The sequence below is a fragment of the Candoia aspera genome, chromosome 5, assembly GCF_035149785.1.
Source record: "Candoia aspera isolate rCanAsp1 chromosome 5, rCanAsp1.hap2, whole genome shotgun sequence".
Lineage (NCBI taxonomy): Eukaryota > Metazoa > Chordata > Lepidosauria > Squamata > Boidae > Candoia > Candoia aspera.
In genome coordinates this window covers 68,414,024-68,440,979 of record NC_086157.1, presented here as the reverse complement: position 1 = coordinate 68,440,979, position 26,956 = coordinate 68,414,024, and the positions used below count along the sequence as shown (strand labels likewise).

At 35.3% G+C, this 26,956-nt stretch overlaps 1 long non-coding RNA gene across 1 annotated transcript in view; it reads left to right on the top strand.

The window, feature by feature from the left end:
- LOC134498999 (uncharacterized) overlaps positions 1-26,257 on the top strand; it is a 206,808-nt gene extending 180,551 nt beyond the window's left edge. Inside the window, exon 4 of the long non-coding RNA XR_010068086.1 lies at positions 24,286-26,257. This is a non-coding gene — a long non-coding RNA (uncharacterized LOC134498999). The remainder of the gene's footprint in view (positions 1-24,285) is intronic.
- The last annotated feature ends 699 nt before the right edge of the window (positions 26,258-26,956 follow it).

Here is a 26,956-nt window from a genome sequence, read left to right as displayed (position 1 = left end):
ATTCCCATGTCATATACAGTATGGAATAACATAATTCTATACCTTGGCTCTCTGGGTTTTTTAGTCTCTTGATTCTCCAAGCAGAGAGCTCCCAACATTATTCAGTCAATGAATTTCCCTTTCCTAATGGCATGACATTTGGTTTGAGATGCACCATTTAACCTAAGCAAGGAATTCTTTAAACAGAAATCAACTCGGAAGAAGATGGCAAGTTATGGTAGGTTCCAAGCTGTCAAACAGACATTGTTCTACCACCTAGCAACTTCAGATTAAGATTATAAAGTTATGGCAGATCTGGGGACCTTCAGATGTGAACTACCCCCATTGAGACCTACTTTTGGTTTCTTTTACAGATACTTTGTTTTTTCTGGCAGAAACAAAGTGTAAATCAGTAAAATACTATTACCCTTTGATATTTTTTGCAGTGATGGTAAGGAATGTTTCTATTATGAAAATAATATAAATGAAAATGTTTCTATTTTGGAAATAAAGTTCTGTTCATCCACTTACTATCCTTTATCCATTGGAATGGAGACAACACATTCTGAACTTGAAAGAAAGGGTCAAGAGATCTCATTACATAAGATACAGCCACAAACACATATTATATACATTGAATAAGATCACTTTGACCTCTACAGTTTATGCACTTATTTCTTTTTTCTAATTATTCCAGTTATTCGTGTTAAATATAAGCTATGAAGTATAACAACATTTATGATCTGATTGAAACTGAAATCCTCCACATACTTATTTAGGAATTTTTTTTCTTAACCCCAACAGAACTTGGTTCTGAACAGATACAGTATGTATTGATTTGAATATAGAGGCCATGTGGCTAGAACACCACAAGGCAATTCAGACCTTGACATGGTCAAGAATCCCAAAACTAGAGAAAATAGGGTATTAATTTGAGGCAGTATGCCATAATACCAGTTGCTGGGGAGTGCAAGTGGGAAAGTTATATATTCTGCTTGTGGGGTTTTCATTTGGACTTAAGGCAGAAAGATGGATATGATAGGTTTTCAGTATTATCAGAAAGACTGTCCTTAAGATTTGATTGGCCTGCAAGGTACTGGCATAATTATAATTTGGAAATATTTATAATCTAAAATGATCTAAAATACTAATTAATTCTAGTATATGAGGAGACCCTCAAACCTTAGTAGGGAACCATAGTAATAGTAAATATTGCTTATACATTAGGGTTTTTGTAAGGCAACAATGTATTGATAGAATCTCTGTGTAGCACTTCCATTAAGTGTGAGATGACATGGGAGTTGCTTCCAGTGAGGAATGGTGGACTGACATTCCATGGAAGTGGGAGACTTTATAGCCAAAAGGCAGCTGGATGTTAGATCTGGACTTCCGAAAATTCTCTCCAGACAAAGGAGAGATCTTGAGATTACCCATATGTACTCTGGACAGCTGGTGTTTTGTTTTGTTTTGTTTTGTTGTTTTGTGAGTAGATAGCACAAACTGAAGTTTTGCAGTCACTTGCAAACACCTGGGAATTGTGGGGTTCCACTGAGCTCAGAGCCATAAATGTAGCTTTTCATGGATTCAAAGTTTGACCAAACATCATCTTTTAAATCACTTTGGAGTTTACTTTTTTTTTTTACTGCCTGTTAATGATTGAAAACCTTCAGTCTGGTTGTATTTTCTGGGTGAGTTCTTCAATATGTTAAGAAAGAAAATTACAGGTTTAAAGTTTTGTAAGAATTTTTTTTTTGGCATATAAATCGACCTATCCCACCCAGTCAGGCAGAGAGGGCATGTTATGGACCCCATCCATGAGAGATCAGCGATTGATGATTGGTGATAGATTGTTGATTGGCAGGGTCCAGGAAGAGAGCCTTCTCTGCCATGGCCCCTGCCCTGTGGAATACATTGCGCCCAGAGGAGAGGTTGTTAGTGCCTTGAAGAGGCCCCAGGGAATTATATGTATTTGAATTAAGATATTGGATTTGCCATCTTGGATTTTATATTTTATATTTATATTTTTTATGAAGAATTTTGCTTTAATTGTATTTTAATCTGTAGTTATTTTAATTTTATTGTAAACCGCCCAGAGTCACTCTTAGTGAGATGGGTGGTGACAAAATATGAAATATAAATAAATAAAGGATTATTACAGATAATTACTGTTGACTTTGGAAAGTTTTAAACTGATTAAGGTCTCAGATGGACTTGATTTAAGACTTTGAAGTTAATTGAAAGAATCCTTTCTCATGGGAAAATTCCTTTGCTTATACTTGAAAACTGATAACATGACTTTGAAGTTTGGACACTAGAAGGCACCAGATGGCTACCTTAAAATAAATGTTTACTGAATGGGTGCAAGAAGTTTTTGAGTTATTTAACTATATAGTGGAATCAGAAGGTGTTATTGAAGAGGAACAAGCCCTATTGAATAAAACTGAAATTGACATACAGGTGGATTTTAAAATGTTAGCCTACAAGAAAGAGATGGAAATAATGGATTTACAAATGAAATTGGATGAAGATTTAAAATTTAAAAAAGATATACAAATAATAAACCAGAAGAGTAATGAGGCTAATTTTTTCATACTGGATTTACAAAAAGGATTTGCTGAAGTTGCCACACTGAATGTACAAAAGGGCCTGATAAAGATGACAAGAACTTTGAGAAAAGAGACAAAGATAATATGAGAAAGCAGATGTAAGAACTTTCTTTGAAGAATTTAAAGATTGTTGGGAGAAAGAAGAAGGACTATAAAATCACTTTATTTGATCAAGGTTAAATAATGGGTTGCTATTTCTGGTGATACTTAATGTCTTTTCTGATTGGGACTGGATGTTGATGGTTATTTCTGGTAATGTTTAATTGTTGTTTTTGTTTTACTGGGACTGGACTTTGACTATTTGAAGAGAGGAAATAGGGGGCATGTATTTAAATAGAAGTGGAGATATAAATATAAAAGGAAGGATTCAAATTGGGTGTAATAGATAAAGTTTGTAATACCTATGTTGTTATTTTTGATAACCCTTACTGGACATTTGCTGATTAATATGGAGAGTTGAGGTTTTAGAGACGGGCTTATAGAGAATGGGGTTGGGTATGGAATGAGTGTTTGGTTGTATTTTAAGAGAGTGATAAATTGTTTATGTTGGTTATACTTGCTGGGGATGAAGAGGGAGGCTTCTTTTTCTATCTTTTTCTATTTTTTTTTCTTTCCCTTTTCCCCCCCACTTTTTTAATTTTTAATTTTTTTAAATGTACTTCTGCACTATGTAGTTGTATTAGTTTTCTATGTATAATATAATCTTTAATAAAATTATGAAAAAAAGTGTGAGCTATTATTACCTACTATATTAAAAGCCATGTTTCTGTGCATGTTTAGTTCAAAGTAAATCCCATTGTATTAAATTGTGCAATTAAGTTAGCATAAGTTTGGAACACAAGGAATGTTACACTTCAAACATTGCCATAAAGGCAGTAAATTGGAAGCACTCTTATTTGCATCATAAGATATATTATTTACAAATTTTGGATGATTTTGAAACATAGCTGGTAGAGAACCTAATGGCAGGGCTGTGTCAAAACATGTCATCCTGCTTTTTCTTACTAAAAGATCTATCTATCTATCTATCTATCTATCTATCTATCTATCTATCTATCTATCTATCTATCTATCTATCTATTCTGTCTCTCTTTCTCCCTCCCCAATATAAATTTGTAACTGAATATTTCATGTTCCAAAATGACAGCCTAGAGATAAATGTGGCCTTCTTCCAAATGGTTACATTATGCAGTTCTATTCTGGAACATTTTTTTTAACCCAAAAAGTCTGTTCAGTTTAGAAGAACTTCTAGCTAGTAATTGTGTTTGGTCTTTATATTCTGCTTTATAATGCTTGTGCCAGTATCTAATGCCTTTATTTCTCTTAATAAATTTAAAAATGTGCATTTTACATCAACCTTGAATCAAGAACATTAGCTGTATTTATAATTTTCTTTTCTTTGTATAATTTGAATCCTGCTCCTATTTGTAGCAGATCTGCTCCATCTTCCGGTTTGCCCAGAGCATTTATTTTGTATTTTATGTTTAGCTCCTGAATCTGATCAAAGCAACACCATAATTCATTTTCTACAATATTGAATGTATGCATTTTAAAGTTAAAAGGGAGGTTATACTTTATCATTGATTTTTAAATAAAGTTTGATCTTCATTATCACTTGAGGTTGATCTGTCTCCTGAAGAAAGGTTAAAATACAACATTATATTTGATAGGAGAAATGAACAATTGCCAGTATCCATAAATATTTTAAAAGGTACAGCGATTTCTTTGAATACTTTGATATACAAGGGAAAATGAATGGAGAAAGTGTATGGGGAAATTTTAAGATGTGCAACTGATGGTGTAAAGATGAGGTAATGTGTACTCTATTGTGAAGAATGAATATTTGCCAAAAGAAGCAAAATTGTCTAAGAGTGTCCTTCTGCCCAACTTGTTATATGGAAGTGAACGTTGATTTAATATGTCAGGAAAAGCAGGAGTAAATTGAATGCATTGTAAAAGTTAGTGGAGAGTACAATTTTATGGATGTGGAGCAAGCAAGGATGTTTTTTTGCAAGATGGAAATACTGTATATGAAAAGCTCCTTAAGAAATGTATGTGTGAAAAACAAGGATAGGGTCAGATTGAAGAGGTATCAATATATATCAATAAATATAGTTTGAACCTACAATCAAATAGGAGGAAGGAGTATTAGATATGTTTGCCGCCTTGAGTTATTTATAAAAATTATAAAGGCATAATAAAAATCAATTAAATAAATAAATAAATAAAACTGTATTGAGGTGGATTGGTCCTGTAGAGAGAATGACTGAGGATTGAATTGCAGAACAAATATATATCGTAGATGTAAAGGAATGGGTGGGGAAGAAGAGGAAGACCAAGAAAGTTATAGCTGGGTGGAATTAATGAGATATTCCAAAAGAGAGAGTTAAAAAAACTTAAAGAAGGAAAGTTTGGGTATGAATCAGTATATGGAGTTGGTAGGTGTAAGGATGATCTGAAGGGATAGAAAGATATGGAAAGTTATAGTGAGTGGTTTTTGTATAAACTAGATTTCATTATATTTATATTTTTTCTTAAATCCTTGTTCCAATTTTTGCAACTTACTACCTTTGCATGGCACTGCTCATCCTGAAATTGAATAGTGTGATGAGTGTGCTTATATCTATGTTTATATCTACGTCTATACAAACAAGTAAACACAGTCATAGCGATATCCAAAATAAAATATTTATGGTTGTAACTTTGATTGTCCTTCTGATACTCAACAATCAATAGTTATATGCAAGAGTATATATAATATATAATATTTTCCCGATAAAAAGAATATAATGCATTATATTGAAACATATTATATATTTTTAAATGTAGCAATAACTTCTCATAAATGCAACATTTATTTTTAGAAATATTTCAATTACATTTAAAAGCTGTATATTATCCTCTATGTACATACACTCTGATATTTTAACCACATTGTATCATGTGACTCAGGCTGTTTGGTCTGGATAATTTTAGCCTTTTAGCCTTTTATCTTTTTATAGCTATTCCAACATATGCTTGAAACACAGAGATGGAAACAATCACCATTCTGTTTTTTACTTGAAAAATTATCCAAACTAATGATGAAATACTTCTGATTGCTTTTATTTACATTTTAAAGAAGTTACTGATGGGTTTTTGTGAAAGCATTTATAAGGAAAATGATGCATTGTAACCAATATATTGTGTTCTGTGTAAGAAGTCTACTTACTTCTGTAATTATTGCAACATGGTATTTTTGTATTTTAGTATTGTGTCACTAATAGTTAAACAAATTTATATCTAGGACTTACCTAGCAGGCATTATATTAGGAATGAGAATAGACATGTGTAAATACAAAGACATACCTAAAAACTTAACTTTTTAAAAAATACATATTTTTACTTAAACGTAAGGCTGAAATGCTATAGGCAAACAGTGCCATAATGACCACCCTAAATACAACCATGTGGGACTTGTGCATGAGTCAAACCGTTCATGTAAAGCAGTTTGCCACATGCTTCAAATTATTTTCTTCATGCTACCATACTGTGGGGAAGGCAAGCTAAATGCTTTCTTCCGGATATGTATACCTTCTGTGTGAGGGTAAATGTTGTAACGGGAAGACTTTGGGGGGATTTTTGCATATGCTGTAACGATAATTACCTGATACTATCTGATAGATGTCTTGCAATATATCAGATATAGTCATTTCCTCCTTTCATTTATTCTAAACGATCAAATTTTCATTTCAGTAAACAGATGCCAACGTTGTATTCATCTTTTCATCTCAGCATTGTTAAAATTGGAAATGTTTGCAAATTTGGCTTAAGCTGTTGTTAACACACTTTCTAATTTGGATCAGAATCCCATGATTATTGGAATGCTCAAAGCTTTTTCTTCTACTGCCATCTGATGGAAGGGTATAGGGCTGAAAAAAATCTGCCCTGAAGCCTTGAACAGCCACTGCCAGTGAATGGCAACAAAACTGGGCTAAATAGATAAATGGTCTAAGGTTTCTTTATTCCTGAACAATATCCCATTACTGTAATCAAATTGCTTGGTCATGTTAATTACCAGTGAGTGTTGGCATTCTATTCATTATCCATGTTAAACATAAACAAATCCAACTAAATTTTATATTGTAAAAATATAATAAATTGCAATCAACAGAACAAATTCTAACTTGACCAGTTCATTTCAGGGTCTTCTCTAAGCATAATTAAGCCTGTATCCAACTTGTTAGTTTTCAGTCATTCATATAATTATTCCAACTATATTTTCAATAAAGTACAATAGTTAAAAGAAAAAAGCCATTATCATCATGGCTATTAGAAAAAAGTTTTTAAAAATCGTATTAGGGAATACCATTTAATCAAGATTACAAATAGGATGCAATAGTGTTCATATTCTTCAAAGCTATTTATGAGAATATGATAAACTCACTAAACATGGGGAGGAGAAAGAGAAAAAGTTCAAAGCATAGGATCTTCATTTAGTTAAACTTTAAAATTGAATATAAGAATAGGTTTCAGACATTTAAATTAGGCTGGAGAAGCAATCGTTTTGAGTTGCACTTAAAGCTTACTCCATTTGGATTTTTTTAAGAAAGGGTTGATTTCCCAGCTGTTAGTAGGTTATTCATTGTCTCTGTTCTTTGATAAACCACATAGGTTTCTTGCTGCAAATAGGGGAAAATTAGGCCAATTCTATCAATATATATATATATATATATTTAAAAAAATACAGCTTGTATACCAGGGATCTCACAGACTTCTGCCTTGGAACTTCCCAGGCTTCATACCCCACCTTTCTTTTGTGTATTTTGCTATACAGCCTTGGATGATCTTTCAAAAGTTAAACAGGATTGATTAGACTTGGATTGGAGTGCAACATAAAATGTGAGGCTGTAGGCTAATACCGGGAACTTAAATGCTAGAATAATGCAAGTATTTCATGTTGCCAAGAAAACTACATGGACATGGATATGGACATGGACATGTACTGTATTCCCCAAGAACCAAGTTCTGTTCAAGAGAGTCTTTAGCTCATGCCATCAAGGCAGTCATTTTGCAAATGGGCAAACCTTCCCCATTCTAGCTGTATGACCATAATCTGATTATGGCATTTAAATTATCTCCAGCTGTGTATTACATAATTGTCAAAGAAATAGAATAAGTACCTAAGAGAGAAATAAGTACATATACAGTGGCATCAGTACATATACAGTATCATTTTATTTATTTATTTATTTATTTATTTATTATTTATTTATTTTATTTTATATCCAGCCTTTATTATTTTTATAAGTAACTCAAGGCAGTGAACATACCAAATACTCCTTCCTCCTCCTCTTTTCCCCACAACAGCAGCTCTGTGAGGTGAGTTGGGCTGAAGGAGAGTGACTGGCCCAAGGTCACCCAGCCGGCTTTCATGCCTAAGGTGGGACTAGAATTCTCAATCTCCTGGTTTCTAGCCAGTTGCTTTAACTACTACACCAGACTGGCTCTCATTTTAATATCCCAATAAAAATAGCAGCCCTCACAGCTAAATCAAACAGCCCATGACTCTAAATCAAAGATCCCATTGCAGATTTCTGCCCAATTTCTGTTTTAACCCTTATAATTGCCTTAAAACAAGATAAGCAAAATGGAATATTTCTCTATTTTTATAGTTATTTAAGTGCTTCTGCTGAACCACATAAAATAAAAGCAATGTAGAAAAATTGAACAATATTTTCCAGCCATTTCTTCTGCCTTTTGAAATAAGAAAATTGGCTTTCAATTTTCTTTCAAAAGAGGACAATTTTTTAATGAAATTCTCATGTCTGGAATAAAGAACTGTTACAAGTTGGCCACAAGTCTAAGTATCTTGTCTTTAGTTGAAGATGTACTGTACATATCTGCAGGACTGGGTGGGGGAGGCAAGTGAGCAAATGTGTGTAGTGATATTGTCATGAGAACTCCACCCTTACCTATCTGTGTGCAATGTCACAACATAAATGTGAAGGGTAAATGTCATTAACATCATTGTGATTAGGAACAGAACAGGCTTTCTAAGAAATAGCACAACAGGTTTTCTTACTTTTTCCTAACTAAAAACATAATTTTAACAGAAAACAGCTATAAAATAGCTACAAGCACTATTCCATATAAATGCCCACAGAACAACTTGATAAAGAGTTTATGTTCCTTATAATAGCAAATTGAAAAGAAAGTGTGTAATGTTCTAAAATGAGGTATGAAAGAGGCTACTGATGCTCTGCAGAAGGACAACTATGGAACAAACCTATTTTTTAAAAACTGATTTTATAGTTTTATGGTTCAATCACCAGCATCTTTTAATAGTAATTTATTAAAGATTATAATTATAATTATATAGTAAAAACTAATGCAAAACCAAAAAAGGTAGAAGAATAAAAAGAAAGAATAGAAGGTGCAGAAAAGAAAGAAAAAAGGAAGAAATAGAAATAGGAAAAAAAAGAAAAATAAGGATATAGTAAAGAAAAAGAAAAGAAATATATAAAGAAATGACTTCCCACCTTCATCACAAGTATAAACAATTTTAGTAACTTATCACCTCCTCTTAAAATACAACAAATGATCTCTTCTTCCCATATCCCATGTTTTATTTATAAACAAATCCATAAATCATCGTCATTTCAGTCCTGGTGTCAGCAAAAGTCCATTATGGGTTACCAGAAATAACAACATATTTATTTTAACCTGTAAATCAACTTTATAGTCATTCCTTTTACTTCAAACAATCTTAATCTTTAGTCCATTCAAATAATGTTGTAGAACTTGATTTCTTTTCATTTTTAATTTGTCCCTTCTCCTGAGATTCTTCAAAATTTTAACAAGCCTATTTTGAAAATCCAATATAGAGAAATTATCCAGGTCACTCTCTTGGTTTATTGTTTGTATATCCCTTTTAATTATTAAGACATCAGCTGGTTTCTTTTGTTTGTCCAGTGTAACATCTTTTTCCATGCCATTCTTGTAACCTGTCATTTGCAAATCCACTTTCAATTCAGTCTCAATCTTGTCAGGTAAAACTTGTTACTCTTCTATAAAATCTTTTAAACACAGTTTCTCCATAGAGGCATATGTCTCTGTTGATACTATTAACATTTATTTCTGAGTCTATTTTTCAAAAATATCTTTTAGTATGTCCAGTGTTTGCTTCATTCTGTAATTGTAAGTTGAGTTTGTGTGTTCTTCTCCTTTAATTGTAATCTTTAGTTCCCTCTAGTGTCCAATTTTTAAAATTTTATCTTATGTTATTTTTAAAAATTCAAAACAAAAGCATTTTCCTATGGGAAAGCTTCTTTATAATTAATTCCAAAATCTTATTTCAAGTTTATCTGGACCCTTAGTCTATTTGTAACTTTCTAAAATTGAAGTTTTAATCACCCTTTTGCTGCTTATTCAAAAAAGGAAAAAAAAAGTTCTAAAGTTTTAAAGTTCTCAAACTTGTAGCTAAAATTTTTGTTTGCTAAGGATTAAAGGAAACTCACCCGGTACTATGAAACTTGTCGATCCAAAGGTTTCTAATAGCAGAAAAGCAGTTAACAAGCAACTTCCAAAAGTGATTAGAAAAGGAAATATATGAACTTAGTGTCCTTTCAAAGGCACCAACTGCAGTTTGAACATGATTCTCTCATCTCCTAGTGCTCAAAACCTGCTGGGGACTGCTGTCTTGCAGTGTCATCATGAGGAACAGCTGTCTGGAGCACTTGTGAGCAGTCTAAGTTTCAAAAAGCCGGTCTACTCACCGGCTGTTCATTCCGCCCTCTTCAGCCTGCCATTTCTCCCTCTGGAGGTCTGAAAAATATAATTTTTGTTTTTATCATAATCAGAATTAAATTGTTGTCTGTGCAGTAGGAGGCAAATGATTTTAGGCTCTCCTCAAACCTATGGGTGAAGTAGAAATGATAGCTGCATCATCTGCCTACAAGAGAAGTGTGATAGGTCTACCAGTCAGGTTTGGAGGATGATTTTCTAATTTTGTGAATCTTGCCACCATATCATTGATAAGTGGTCTAGAATAAAATCTTGCTTTACAAGCTCTCTGGGAAAAATTGATTCAGGTCTCCACAATCAGGAATAATACCATGTTTTGGTATATCATCTCTGACCATATGAGAGAAATTAGCCCTAAATTAGAGGTTCCAATTACAGCTTCCACATGGGAGGTTTATTACTGATCTCTTTATGCTCCTGAAAGTTGTAACTCTATCATCACCAAAGAAGTTCAGGAGAACCTACCACATTGGCATCCTGTCATTCCAAATGAAATCTCCAAACTAATTGCACAACTTAAAAATGCCAAAGCTCCCAGGAGAGACATCATCCCACCAGAGCTGATTAAACTAAGCACTGACTGGTGGGCACAAATTCTAGCACTTCTGTTTACCGCTATAAACTGTACATTAAAAATGCCCCCAAATGGAACACCTCTATTATTGTCCCTATATTTAAAAATGGGGAGAGGTCCAATCCATCCATTTATCACCTATTAGCCTACTAAGCATTATCAGTAAACTCGATATTAGAAATATTTACTGGAAAGCAATGGACTTGGTTACCTACCTTACCAGTAGGGATCCTTGGTAATGCTTCACCTGCCTACCTCAGATATGAGAGTGACATGAACTAAGAGAATCATGCCAGCTCAGACATTGCCCGGATTAGCAAGGTCCATGCCAGATATTGGGGAACCAGGACAATCTGACAATAAGTGGGCTACTAGAACAAACCATACATGGATGAGGATGAGACATGGATTTTTTTTTTTAAATTGTATGGCATAGCAGTTTGGTGTTCATGCTGCTTTTTCTTGCTGGGAAATCCTTGTGAGGTCCAGCAGCCAGATGTGTAGAATATTTAGTCGTGACTAGTCACGTTGCTTGGGGTACACCACGAGGAGGCTAGTCTACATTGCACTGAGTTGGGCTGAGAGAAAGTGACTGGCCCAAGGTCACCTAGCCGGCTTTCATGCCTAAGGCAGGACTAGAACTCACAGACTCCTGGTTTCTAGCCCAGAACCTTAACCACTACACCAAACTGGCTCTCAGACATGGAATTGATGGAATGCTACTACAACAGTAGACCTAATGAGAGGGGATATATGAAACATATGAGGGAACTATGGATGGACAGTAGTCCTGCATCCATACTAACTGAGAAACAGCTAGTTACCCAATGCTTCAACAAAGTGAAGAGGAAGCTGCTCTTGAGATAGACCAACTACATGTTACATCTTGGATGCAAGAAGACCTGGAAGAACAACTGGAGGTGCAGCCAACACCTGAAGTTGGAACTTCACTGCCACCCCCTCCATTACAGAGGAAAGCAGCTGATATGAGGCATAAGATCATGGATCATGGATAAATTAGCTACAATCGGTCAACCCTCTAGACCGATTACCAAGGCTCAGTGGAGAAGTACCATCAGAAAGTATGCTAGAAGACGCAAATAGAGCCCTCATGACAATCCATACTACCACCATAACTCAAACCAATGAACTGGTATACACTAATCCTGGAGATGCTTGGCTACATGATCAAGAAAAACATCAGTACATTAGACCCTGGAAAATTGCTTGGTGAGATGGGCAGTGAAAAAATGTGAGAAATAAATATTTTTTTAAAAATGAGGTTGGAGGCTAAAATCAAGGCAACTCAGAGGGACGTTAATCAGATGGTGGAATTACAGAAGGGTGTGGAGATTCAGCTACTGAAAAAATACAAGGGCCTCACTCCATCTGAAGCCCTAGAGACTACTCAACAAAGGCTTACAGCACTAGCTACCAGACTAAGGAGATTGATTGATTGATTGATTGATTGATTGATTGATTGATTCATTCATTCATTCATTCATTCATTCAATTTATATTGCCGCCCATCTCAGACTAGTGACTCTAGATACATCAGAGAACCAGAGGCCAAACAGATAAATGCCCTGTTCATCAAAGAACCATCCAAGGTGTACTCCCAGCTGCAGTGCAACAACACCGAAACAGCAGAGCAGCCACCAACAGCAGAAACTGAACACTCCTGGAAGAACATGTGGGAGAAAGAGAACACACATAATACCAGTGTAAAGTCACTGCAGGACCTGAGAGCCTAACATAACAATTTCCCAGAACAGGAACCAGTCACCATCACAGTAGCAGACATCCATCAGCAGGTCAAGTTCATAAAGAGCTGGAGAGCATCTGGCTCAGACATGTTCCACACATACTGGCTAAAGAAACTAACAGCAATGCATGAATGCCTAGTGGTACAGATGAACCAGCTGCTAGTAGCAGACTGGATAACACAAGGAAGGACAGTGCTGATCTTGAAAGAGTCCAACAAGGGAACAACATCGTCCAACTACCGGCCAAGAACCTGCCTCCCCACAGCATGGAAAGTCCTATCAAGCATCATAGCTGCCAAGCTGCAGGACCATATAGGCCAGTACATAAACACAGCTCAGAAGGGCATTGGAAACAACACCAAAGGCTCAAGAGATCTGTTGCTTATAGATAGAGCAGTCATCCAAGACTCAAGGTCTAGAAAGACCAATTTGAGCACAGCCTGGATTCATTACAGGAAAGCCTATGATCAATGCCACACACATGGATTTGTGAATGCCTGGAGCTGTACAAAGTCAACAGGATACTCAGGACCTTCCTCAAGAACTCAATGGGACTGTGGAAGACAACACTGGAAGTCTACTCAAGATAGCTCACACAAGGGGCCATCAAGTGCAGCACTGTCAAGGTGATGCACTGTCCCTGATGCTGTTCTGCATAGTCTTGAACTTCCTCAGCCAGACAATCACAAGGACTGGATACAGTTACAAGTTCAAGAGTGGAACTACCATCAGCCACCTCCTCTACATGGATGACATCAAGCTGTATGCTAAGAGTGAACAAGACATCAACTCATTGATCAACATGACACTGATCTACGGTTAGGACATTGGGATGTCATTCAGACTGAAGAAGTGTGGCCCCTTTACTCTGAGAACCACTGTGGGTTAGTATGTAAGTGCTGGATAGAAGCAGGAACACCCATGGAAGCTGGCTGGGTGACTTTTTGCCAGCCATTCCTTCTCAGCCCTACACCAGGAAGTTGAAAAACCTCTATCTAACATCCACCAACCCACACTGGAGTAGTGTGGTAGATTGTAATCCAAAAACTTTCAATGAAGAAGCCTTCATCTTTGGTGGATTGATTCACACTGATAAAAATGATAATCATTCAGCTCTGTGTATCTGTGGGGAAAGGGCTCTGAAAAAAATCAGAGTTTGAAATAGAAAGAACAGCTGTATTTTAATTCTATTAAAGGAAATTATAAATTTCAAATTATTTCTAGAGATTCTGAAATTGACAAAACAAGAACTGATATGTGGTGTGGCATAAAGATTCCGCAGGTGATGAGGCTGTTATTAATTTCTGGTTGACTTTATTTCAATAAGTATTCTGGTCACTTTTAATCCTTAGTGACTTCTCCAGATGCACAGAAGTGAACAATGTAAAAAATATCTTGCTGCTTCAGCAAAACAAAATCCAGCTGGCAGGGAAGTGAATCTGCAAGTCATTGGTTACAGCTGTGTTTCGATTTATGTGATGGTTGAAAAAATAAATTACCAGATTAAATGGCTAAAAGAAGATTCTTTGTTTAGCCCTTGTGTATGGAATGAAAGTGTTTATGGTTTATACGCAGCCTTGCAATGTAAACTAGACAAGAGTCTTATTCAAAACTTCTCCAAAATGTTATGAATTCAATTTTATTTCCTCACTGGTAATTGTATGTGTTTGAATACTCTTCTCAGCTTGCAAATATTTGAGAGTCAGTAGACTTTCTGTCTTATTGTGCTTTATAGTTTATCAGTGGGAGGCTGATATCTTCAGTTTAACCCTTAAGTATGAGAAAATATAGACTTTGATATATCTAGAACTACATACAGAACATCCATGAGCCTGATCACCTTTAAGTAGCTTTAATTTTCCAGAGTTGTTGTCATGAGTAAGGATGGCGAGCAGGGGGCTCCCATCCAGACTGTCAAGCGCATGCGTAGCACTGAGGAATTGGTCAGCCATTCAAAGAGACACAGATCGGGACCGCCTTAACCCTTGGGGGTTATATGTCTGGGTTTTCCCCACGCTTCTTCAGTTTGTTAGGATTCCTGTTAAGTACTAGCAATAAACATTAGAGACCAGTTCCTTGTCTCAGCGTGTTTCCTGGTTGTTAGGACAGTTGTGTTGCATGCACTTGATATGCATGCACTTTCCAGTTTGTAGGGAATTGAAGTTGCAGTTATAGACTCAAGGGCAAGACTATATTTCCCAATGAAAATGAATGTCTGTAATTTCTGGTGGGAAATAATATATTTTAAAATGTGTAGAAATGTGCTTTAGAAGAACAAAGCTTTCAATATTTTTACTATGAATAAGCAATGATATAAAAATTCAGTAGGACATGGAAACCCCTAGTAATTATAGTAATGTGGCATCATCATACTGATTAAGACCTTGGGTTTCATCCATAGAATCTCAGGTATTGCTTTTATTAATTTTAAAGGTACATTTCTCCAATTTGTTTCATTTCAAGAAATTACATGCTCTTAAAGTGAGATGCTATAAAACCACAAATATTAGCATATATCAAATACTTAATATTCCAAATAAAAATTGAAAATGACTGTTGCAATTATATGTTGTAACTGTTATTCTATCCAATCAAATCACTGATTGAAATATATATATTTACTCAGCTCCTTTCCAATGGCTGTCCTTTATCTCTAATTCACTTCCTACAAAATGTTCATGATAGAAACTTAAATACCAGGTGAAGAGTCAAGTCAAAAATGAAATCTAGAGCGCTGGCCAAATTTCACTGTAATCTATCCTCAGACAGACTAGAGAAGTGCTTATAATATTGTTAGTAGAATATTTCCCCTTTAATTTTTCTCAGTAGCATTACTGCATTAAAAACCATTTGACAGAAAACCACTGAGATGCAGAATAAATAACCATTACATATAGAAAGCAGACAAAGGTGTGATTGATCTGTCTGGAATTGGCAGACTCTTTCGCTGTGTCAGGCTGTTTCTTTGATCAACGAAGGTATGGCCTCTGACCCTTAAAATCAATAAAATTGATGGAGAGATGAGAGTAAACCATGAGAATGCAGAATGGGCTTTAACGTTTACTGAATGTAAAGGTTTAAAATATTAATTGTATGCAGGTACTTAATACATAATGGTTTAGATATGATTGTTTAAAATATCACCATGGTCTATAAAAGGGCCCTTACAAAGCCATAATAACATTTGCTCCCTTTGGATTTGGATTATGCAGGATATTTTTCGAATAATCGGAAACACTTCCTTTGGAAGAGTATAGTGAGGGTGCTTACTTACCTGTACCTATATTCATAGCATTTTTTTAATGTACATTAGCCTTATAAATATTACAAGCAAATTGTACACTACCTACACTATAAGGAGGTTAGGGGCACCTTTGTTCCAGTATGGAAACAATAAAGGTGAAATGCAAAAATTTACTATACTACTAGTTGTTTTGAGGAAATATTAAGTACATAGATTAATATATGAAATAGTATTTTATGACAGTGAAAAATAAGATGAACATAATTTCATTTCAATAGAAATGAAACTAAATCTTCATCTTTAAAAAGTCGATTAATAATTTTCTTTATTTTTGTATATCTTATCCTTTTTTTTTACGTTATAGAAAAGTATCACTGTTTAATACTGTTTACAAAACACGCATGTATTTTAAAAAGAAATACATACAATTATTGAAGCTCAACCATTTTACTGGAATGGAATAATTTAAACTCAAATAGTGACTTTTTTTCCTGAACAATGGGAAAGGTGAATTCATGATTTTGCAAATAATAAATCCTTTAATTTACATCCTCCAGTTACAAGCAAAAATGAACACACTTATATTTAAATAATAATGAAAAAATATATAGTTATTTGTTTTGCTAATACATTACAGTTATTTGTTTAATTTGGGTGAGGGAAGGCAAAATAAAGCAATTTCTTCTTTGAAGATTTTTTTCCTGACATGAATGGCTATTAGAACATTGAAGTATTTATTGGATAACATTTTGAATAAAGTTTAATGTCTGTAATTTCACATGATTCAAGTGAAAGTATGGTGCATATTCAAAAATTGTACTACTCCACAGCTGTGAAACTATGAAAAACAAAGGAAGTAAGAAAGACTTTACCAGAAGTGTAAAACTGGACAAATAGAACCAAAATTTTCCTCAGTCATATGTAGGGGGATTTATCAAATTCTTTCTTTATTTGTTAAGATATATAGAATTTAGGAACATCCAGGGAACACATAATGAGATTCAGGATCTTTTTATTATTATTTGTATTTACTTACTTGGAAGTAAAACATAGTGAACCCAGTGGGGCTTACAACTGCTTAGTAGGCACTGCCACTTTTTCTAAATTCAAAATACCTAAATTGCTCCTAATAAAACGACTATTCACAGCTCTTACTTTTAAATTCACATTTCAATCTCCATTTCAATCAATGCAGATTGAAAGCATTGTATACAGGACAAAACTTTAGAGCATACTTTGTTTATGCTATTGTTCTAAGCACTTTAATCAAAATCATGCATCTCAAATTTGTTGCAATTTATTTTCTGTAGAAAATAGTCTTCTACTCAAAAGTAACTTGTGTTTTATTTTTTTAAAAAATCTTGCTTTCATATCTACATCTTCAAAATAAAAAAAACTAACAATAATGTAGCAATGCAAAATACCTTAGCCCACTGTATGTATTCCGGTATTTAAAAGCCTTCCATATTAAAGTCAGTGTGAGTCCGTTTCCTGGACCCCATATCTAAAATTAACTGAAATATTTGCTTTGGTAGTTGCAGCAATGGCTGTTTCTACTTTTGCTTCTTCATGTGGAAACAAGAAGTTTCTAATGTGGCTACAAGTACTGTCTCCTTGTGTATTATGAGAATGTTTTTAAGTCTTGGCTATGTCACATTGTTCAACAACTAGAAAGGCATATTCATTCTTTGTGTATCTGAAATTCATATTTCGATTACTGAAAAATTGCTTTCCTTACCTTCTCCCCCCTTTTTTTAAATTCTTAAGAACAAAAATCAAGGTTTGTTCTGTGTCTTCTGGCTACGTTAACCTGTTCTTTCAGTAGTTATAAAAATAACACCTTTGGGCCATCTTGAATGCAGAGGTAAATAGGTTGCAGCAATTTTCAAACCTCTCTGTTTTCTTGCACTCATATATTTTAAAGGAACAGAGATAATTACTACAAATGCACTTATATAATCCTATTTTTTGTTAAAGGACCTCCATAATAGGCTATTTTCAACTATGACATGGTTGAAAACTTATTTAAATAAGTATAAATCATGCCAAAATATAAATTATGTAAGTATAACTGAGCCTAAATTATGCCAAAATAAGTATAAACACAATATGAGATTCATAGCTAATTTTAAGTACATTGATATGTATACAATGTACAGTTCAATAGTATGTATGAATTTACAAAAAAAAAAAACCTAATGCCTTTTCAGTAAAGAGTATATTTAGTATTCTCACATTCCATTGTTTTAATGTAACCGACTTTAATAAGGCTACAGTTCATACGTACTTCTATATAGACATGTACAGGCTGTATAATTTAACATGGATATAAAACCCAAATGACCATTCATTCCCATATGAAATGGGATTAAAATTACTGGAAAGCTAACCATTATGAGGGGATAAGGTGCAGAAAAATCATAGCAATCAGTGCAGAGCTTTTCAAGCTAAAGTCCTTAAACATCTCTCTCTCTCTGTGTGTGTGTGTGTGTGTGTGTGTATAATAAAGTAGACATCACTTCATTATTTTGTGACAGAACATTAAAAACATTTGTAGCAACAATAATCCTGATAATGCAATATTTCCCTTCCAAATTCCATATGGTGTGGTTGACATTTTTTTGTAAATTATGGTCATATAGAATTACAATTCTTCTTCAGTCCAGTGGAGCTAATTGACGGAGTTGAGGCTGAAGTATTATCAGTCTTCCAGTCCACAAAATAAATTGGTGTTTAGATTGTATCAGCTTTCTAATGTAACATACAATCACACAGCTCCTCAGAACAAGAGATAAAGATATGGAGTACATGATAAAGATTACTTGCAGTATCTTGCTGAAACCTCTCCAACCAAGTCGTCTTGCCAAGGTAGTGCACCTGGAACAACCCATGGTGTTTTGACCAGAAGAGCTCTTCTGATTTGAGGCAGACCCAGTATCACTGAATGACCCATCTGTCTATCCTATCTGTCTGTCTATCAATCAAGGATTTTATACAAAATTAGGTTTAACATCCAGCTTTCCTACATTCTCAGTCTATGGTTGCAACTTGAGTTAAACCACGCCTGGATATTCCCCTCCCACCCAAATATGTTTCTGATACAATTATGTCTGTGGAGTGTGTGTGTGTGTGTGTGTAGTTCAGCACCTACATTCCAGAAAAAAGACAAGGCTAGGAAAAACAATTCAATTAACATTAATTGAATAAATAGCTGCTTATTAAAATTAATTGCTTATAAAATAAAGCGACCCATTTGTAAAATTAATTGATTCCTCGTCTGTATAATAAACACAATAAACCACAAAATACAGTTTCTCTCATACCCATATTCTTTTCACAGGAAAAACAGCAAAGAAGCAGAGAGGATTGAGATGAATGACAGGATGAAATAGTTGCACTGGGAAAGAAAGATAGAAAAGATGAAGGGGGAACAGCAGATATGAGGGTGGACAGGAAAAGGGGGAAATGGCTACAGAAAGCTCAATTTGTACTTACACAAAGAACAGCAAGCATAAACCTACACTTGCTTACTTTGTAATAAATCCCACTGAATTTAGTGGTTCTTGCATGGGATTTTTTACCTTATTCAGACATTATGACATCCTCTGATAATCTCTTTTCATTCAAGAAGGAACAGAATGAAAACACCCTACCCCCTTCCTTGTCCTCCACATACAGAAGTTGAAAGTCTGCAAAGAGACAGAAGATGAAGAGAAGCTATCGCCAAATCTTCTGCCTCACTGAGAAATATATTCAAAAAATGTGTGGGGTCTGCAGAAGGAAAACTCTTATATTTGGGGAGTCTATACCTCAGTAAAGCTTTATTCAGCAGATGTAATAAAACTCTAAACCTCACTTTAAAAAACTTATTTCTCTTTCAGGAAAATGCAGCAAATATTCCAATTGGACAGGCAAACATCATATATTATATATACATTCTTTTTTTATATTGTAAGGTCAATGATCCATCTAACTCAGTATTGTTTAACCTGCAGTGGCTCTCTAGCATCAAACCAAATTGATGACTGAAACTAGGATTCAATTTGCAAAGCACGTATGTTTCCCTTTGTTTCAATTATTTTTAAATGCTTAATTTTCTCTGGATTATTTCAGTTGTCATTGCCATCCCATTCCTCTTTCTTTTTGTACTGCTCCACTGCTAAATATCAAATGTGTCTGATACTGCTTGGTTCTGGTAAATTTAGGATTCAAAAATCCTAAGATATAGATATAGATATATAGATATTGTGTTGTTTAAGAATATTGTATATATTCTTAAGAGAAGTTGTAAAGGTGTATTCATAGCTTTATGTCAAGTGAGATTATTTCTTGAGAAATAAGTGGAAAATATTTTGCACAAAATTGAATCTGAAATAGGAAAGATAATATGCCAAATATTCTATACTACAGAAAGATTTATTCCCTCCTCCCATTGTGTAAGGAAACATAGGTTTTGTTTATTTCTGTAATTGATATACTAGCTAAAAATGTAATTGCTTTTACTTATTATACTGTGTATGTTGTTATGTGTACCAACTCTGACAAAAAAACAAGTGGTAGAGGATAAATTATTTTGTATACCATTAAAACAAAGCCATAGCTGGTTCCAAGTGTATTTCTGCAAGTTCCTTCATATTTGTAATCTTCAAAGAAATTGCTATAGTTCATGTTAATTAAATATTATTGTTTGAGCTACCCTACCTATTCCAACCATAACACACCCACACCCACACTTCCTCATATCTATTTCCATCTATCTATCTGTCTCCCTACCTATCTGTCTCCCTATCTATCTACCAACCTATGGCATGCACATGTAAACAATGTACAATTTCGCACAAGAAGAAAGCATTTAATTCATTAGCCACTGCTTAAAGGGAACAGTATTAAAAATCAAGGATACTCTGTCTACTATTTAACCACTTCCTCTTTGTAAAGTAATGTGACTGAACATTTAGGAATGTCCAAAGCTTAATGTTGGAAAAAATGGATTTTATGAAGGATATTTAGGAAGGATATTAAATCTGGATGTATGACAATTGCAATTGAGCAGATTATGATATCTCAGTTACTGATTTTATCTACTCTGGAATTCCCACTGCCCCAAAATGGAGCCTCAGTACATAAAAGTAGATCTTCTTTATTCAACAGCTACATATAAAATTGCAAAAAAATGTTCAACCAAACATAATTGTGTTTCACCTTTTTCTAAATTATGTTATTTAAGTGCTCCTAATATTCAATAGCAGTACAAGGAATCAAACTTTAAGAAGGAAAGGTAATATAGACTGAAAAGGAATAACTCAGAAAGAAAAAAAATGGCGGGGGGAGGATATTTGGTTTGTATGTACATCTGTTGTTTCTAAATTGTAAAGTTGCCATAGACTGTTTTGGAAGAAATGGTAAAAAAAAAAAAAAAAAAACCCACAAAAACCTAAGATATCTGATAGATTATTTGCAGAAGACACATGCTCAGTAGGCAATTTCCCAGACTCAGCTACATAGCTGTATTATTCAGGGTAACATGGGGACAGGAAAAACAAAGCAGAAAAGGACTAGAACTAGTAACATAAAAATAAATGAGTGAGAGCCAAAGAGATTTACAGCTCAATTCCATGTATGCTTATTTGAAAGATGTACATATTTTCAAGGAACTTATTCCTGAGTTTTTAACTCATTTGTGTTTCAGTATTTGTACAGGATTTCAAGGAAAAAGGTAGATTTGTAATCTAGCCCTAAAGGTTAGAAGTTGGCAGCAATAAGCAATTAAAGCCATGCTATATACATATTTTGGATGGATTTTCTTTTCAAATGAATAAGTATACAATACTGAATGCTCTAACCCCATAAGTTGTATTAGTTACAATCAAGTCTGATTTCAGTTTAACCTTTCTGTATTATTTATTTCATTCCTTTCATTCTTTGCTTTCCCTTTTGCAATAAATTGCTTACTTGCTTTCGGAGTTTTAAAAAAGTCTCGCTTGTTCCAGTTGCGGAATGTGCATGTAATTGTTTTTTTCTTTGCAGACATGATCTTTCTGTGTTGTAATTGTTCGCAATATTTTCATTTTCATTTTGTGCCAAGAGATGTACTTCATGTTGCACCCCCCCTGCCATTTCTTTTCCTTCATTGGTGCAGCATTGTTGCACTGAATGATGGGATCCCTCTGTGTACCGAAAGGGTTAGTGTTAGAGAGAACTGATGGTAACGGAGTAGCACTCCATCCATCCCATAAATTACAAAGCCTCAAATCCCTGTGGCACAGCACTCCTTCTGCATTCTGAAATCAACATCTCACACAGTAACAAACAGGCTTCTTATTACATTCAGCATCCAGAGTTTATTCTTTAAAGAGAAACAAATGAATATCTCTTTTTATAACTGTTTTAACACACATTACTACCACATTTCAACTAGCAAAGCTTTTGCTGAGTTTTACATGATGCGTATTATATTTGTGTCAAATGACTCAGTATTTTCATAAACAGAATTATGTTGAAGACATGTACAGAATTCAAAAACACGACACCCCAATATATTGCTATGGTACAATATATTCGTTTCTCCTAGTTGCTCTCTCTCATAAACACACACGCACCACACACATAAACACTGCACCCAGAGGAACAGAGAGCGGGAGACTTTCCTGGCTCACAGGTATATACACTTCGTTATAGGAAGGCTAGAACTGCTGTTAGCTATTTGAAACTCAGGAAGGTGCTTCTTCCCTAATGATGCCTCGCAATCAACCACTAATAAGCCCCTCCCGCCGCAAGGTACCGTTTGTGCGATGGAAGCCTAACTTATCAAAAGAAAAGAAAAAACAACCCCAAGATCCCGCTTAGTATTTCTAAAAAGTCCCGATTCTCTTTCTTAGGAACTTGGTTTAAAATACCAGCATAAAAATGTTGCAAGCTAATCGCTTGGGAGAAGCCGTGTGTACTGAGGAATCCTCTCCACTCATGGCTGCGGCAAGGGGAAGAGAGGAAGAGTTGAAGAAGGCGAAGGACAACTTCTAAGTCTGTGAAAGCCTGGCTGGCATTATTTTCCCCCACATCACGTGTGCGTGAGCCGAATTTGCCTGCTCTTCCTGAGGCAGAAGATCGAGGAGGACCGTCTGTGCAGAGCCTATTTTCAAACTGCATTTGGAGATCTGTCTTATTATTGATTAGGGGGAGAAAAGGGGAGGGAATAGAACTGTGAAGTGAGGGGAGGACCGTCAGGCAACTGGCTTATTGCAGCGCAAGACATTTTCTTCCGGAAAGATGTCCAACAACTGAGGTACAGCGACAGAGGAAGTAGAAAGATGGAAAAATAAGAAGAGGGAGGGAGCCTTCGGAAGAAATGAAGGCTTTTGAGTGTTCTTGAGCTGCTTCTCCCTTCTCCCTTCCCCCTTTACTCTTCCTCTTCTTGCAAGGACCAGAGGATCGGCGTCCTGCAAATCCTGCGGTCCAGCAGGTCTGCCGGAGGGAGGGTGGATGCAGGAGACCGCGCGCCAGAGTGTCACTATTCACGAGGAGCGCAGTGCAAATGCCAGCCGAGTGCCGCCACCCCCCGCCCCGCATGCAACCGCTCTGAGTCAGCAGCCGTTCTTTTGCAGCCGTGCCTGCCTGTGCCTTGGCTGCCTTTGTACGTGCGCGCGCGTCCTCTTTGTGTGGGTCTATGTGGCTGGAGCGCGCGCGCGCGCGGCCGTGTGCATATCTGTGTGTAAGGAAGCGTGTCTGTCTGAATGTGCGCGTGCATATTCATGGGAGGTAAAACCCAGTCAGTCAGTGAGAAGCAAAGGTACGTTGGAGAGCAGCTAAAAATCTGACTGATTCCCATCTACTGAGCATCAGATGTATCCCCTAAGGAGGATGGGTCTATGCGATAGGGATGGTGCAATTATGTTAATATCGTATTTATGGAGGGGTAGCTTTTTTTTTCTGCCTAATTACTGGTTTGGTCGAATTCGTATTGGGAAAACCATATTACAATTTGTAACAAAAAGCATATATAATGCTGCTGGTGGTTTCTTTAACTGTTTCATGCCTGAACTATAAGCATTCAATCTGTGCTGCAGAGCAAATGAGAAAGGAAAGAGTTGTTTGCAACATAAGATTCTGTCCTCATTCAAAATGTTTCAAGTAATTGAACACCTACTGAATCCAGAAGTACTATCTTGTGGAAGTAGGAAGAGGGGGTGGTGGAGTGTAGAGAACCAGCTTGAAGAGGGGAGTTAATCATTAAAAATATTTCTGAGGGTTGTTTTTTGTCCTGTATAGCTTGTTTTATAACTTGATATTCTAATTATTTTTCTCTCTCCTCCCCCCCTCCCCCCTCCCCCCCAGCCGATCTGCATCTTGAAACAAGGCTTGAATGAGTTACATACACCAGACTCTGCTTAAGTGGCCAGCTCCTTTGTGGCTTCTCTTTGGTTCTGAGTTCTTCCGCCGAGCATCATGGATCTGTTCCTAAAGTAGACATATTCTTTTTCATTCCGCAAATGAGACTAAAGTGCTGAAGGCGAGGGTGAATCTTTTCAGTGCTCTGATTCTGTCACTAAGTCTTGGACTTGAAGGGAAAAAAAAAAAAGATGGGAAGGAAGGGAGTATTTTTTTTTCTATTTGCATGAAGAATATTTTTTTGAAAGATCAGATTTGGTTCAAGTGACCTGGCACAAAGAATAACAAGTTGCCAAAATTCACTATGAATTTAGGAAGTGAAAAGTATTCAGATGGATGAAGTTCTTTATACTAATCTGAGATCAAATATTCAATATAAGAAGGGGAGAGTTAAATTATAATCCAAACACGGTCTTGTTCCAGAATGGCTTTTAAGTTCAGAATATGTTTAGGGCCCACTATAGCAAGGCTACTGGAGAAATAATGCTGAACCATTTGTTTAAACCATTGGAAGAAAAGGAAGATTTGAGCCTCCTTTGACCTCCTTGGAACGTACACATTTGAAAGCCTTATGCATTAAAAATTTAATCTCTGTTGCCTCTATACAGTAGATAGATATTCTTTCCAAAATAACTGAAAGTGTATTTTGACAATATTAGAACTGCTTGTTACATCTTCCAAATCTACTGAAAGAAGTGTTTAATAAAATAACTACAAAAACCATTCTGATTAATTGAAGAAGAATTCGACTGGATCTAATCGGACTTTTCCTAGTCCCTGAGACCCTAACTTGTGAGGTTTTTTAGTAACAATCACAAGTCAGGCTCTTGGGACCTAGGCGGAGGGGAACCAGCAGCTTTGGACCCTATTAATTTTATTTGCATTGTTTGGGGGAGGGGTTTGCCAAAGGGGGAGTTATGTGAAATGATGGATATTTTAGCTTAGAAAGAAAACTGCAGTATGCAGAGTGCAAATGATAATATATGCTGCAGTGATTTATATATTTATTTCTGTTGTATTAAAAATGAGTGAAGTCTTTAGCAGTCTGATAACTGGAAGCTTTCAGCAATTTAATAATTTTATTTTAATCATGCTAAGAATAACCAGGTTCTTAATTTATTTCTTAATGTACAGCTTTATTTATACTTTTTTGTCAGCTTCCTGTGTCCTACTTCTTTTTTCCATCCTCTGCTCTGAAAAATCCAAAGTTTGCAGGCTGAAACAAAGAATTGTTTACATATCAGAAATGTTCAGTGAATGGTATTTTTGGTTACAGTTGATCTTTTTTTTCCTTGCATTATAATATATTGTTCTTATCTTGCAGAGTGATTCAGTATGTTGTTATACCTGCTTCCAACCATAATTATACAGTGCATAAGGTATTTGTATTCAAGAAATCTGACATAGAATTGGAAGAATTGGAAGGGGCCATTTAGGCCTTAGAAGCCAATCCTGTTGCATGCAGGAATCCAAATGTATGACAAAAGACTCTTCGTCCTCTGCTTGGACATGTCCAGTGCAAAGAGCCAATCATTAGCTCTGGGAAATTGCTTCCACTACTCTTACTGTTACGACATTTTCCCTAAGATTTAGCAGGAATCTGTCCTCCTATAACACGTTATTTTGTGTTCTGCCCTTTGGGATGGTACAAGAGGTCTTTGTATTCATCTGTGTGTCATCCTCCAAGGTACTTGTTTTATGTTTCTTAGATGAAGAACTTACCAAATGTCATCCTGTTATTTTCAGCCCATTTTTCTAACCTATCAAGATTGTTCTGAATTTTATTTTTGTCTTCTAGGGTATTAGCCATTGCATCTAATTTTGTATCAATTGCAAAATTTGATAAACATTCCTCATATCTCATCTAAGTGATTAATAAAAAAAGGGTGTAGTGTGAACCTTGTGGCACTTCACTTGATACCTCTCTCCTGTCTGACTGCTCTTTGGCTATGATTTTTCAGCCAGCTATGAATCCACTTACAGTATATGTCATGGCATACACTGGACATAATGCAACAATAGGTTTTTGTCATTTTTTTCACAAACCCATAATGCAGCTAATTTAGCCATAACCAAAGATCATTCAATTAAACGTTTCCACATCTATATACCAGACAAAACCATTTTATCACAAGATATGGGTAGTATTCATATTAAAACTCATCTTAAACTCAGGTAACATTTATGTAATGGATGCTAATTTTAACATGCAACAAAATAAACAGAATTATAACAATTCCTTGACATTTATATCATCATGTCTTCATCACAATCCACTTGATTTCACAAATAGTTTTCATTATTTTATTTAAAGAATTTGAAATTACCCTGTAAATGCTTTTGTTTAAACATTATTCCATTTCTGGGGAAAAGAACTACCGAATGAATATAACTGACCACAGCTAATGGAACGTCCTACTGTGAAGAATCAAATAAGTTGTCCTAACAATGTGGTCTATTATAAGCCAAACAGTAGAACAACTATGTGAACATAAAACAACATAAAAAACATGTTGCATTTCAGCATAGTGAATACAAGAGGGAAGAAGGAGACAAGTGAGAAAATGTGTGTTGTGAAACAATGTGACTTTCATTCTTGTGTCCAAAGTCAAGACAC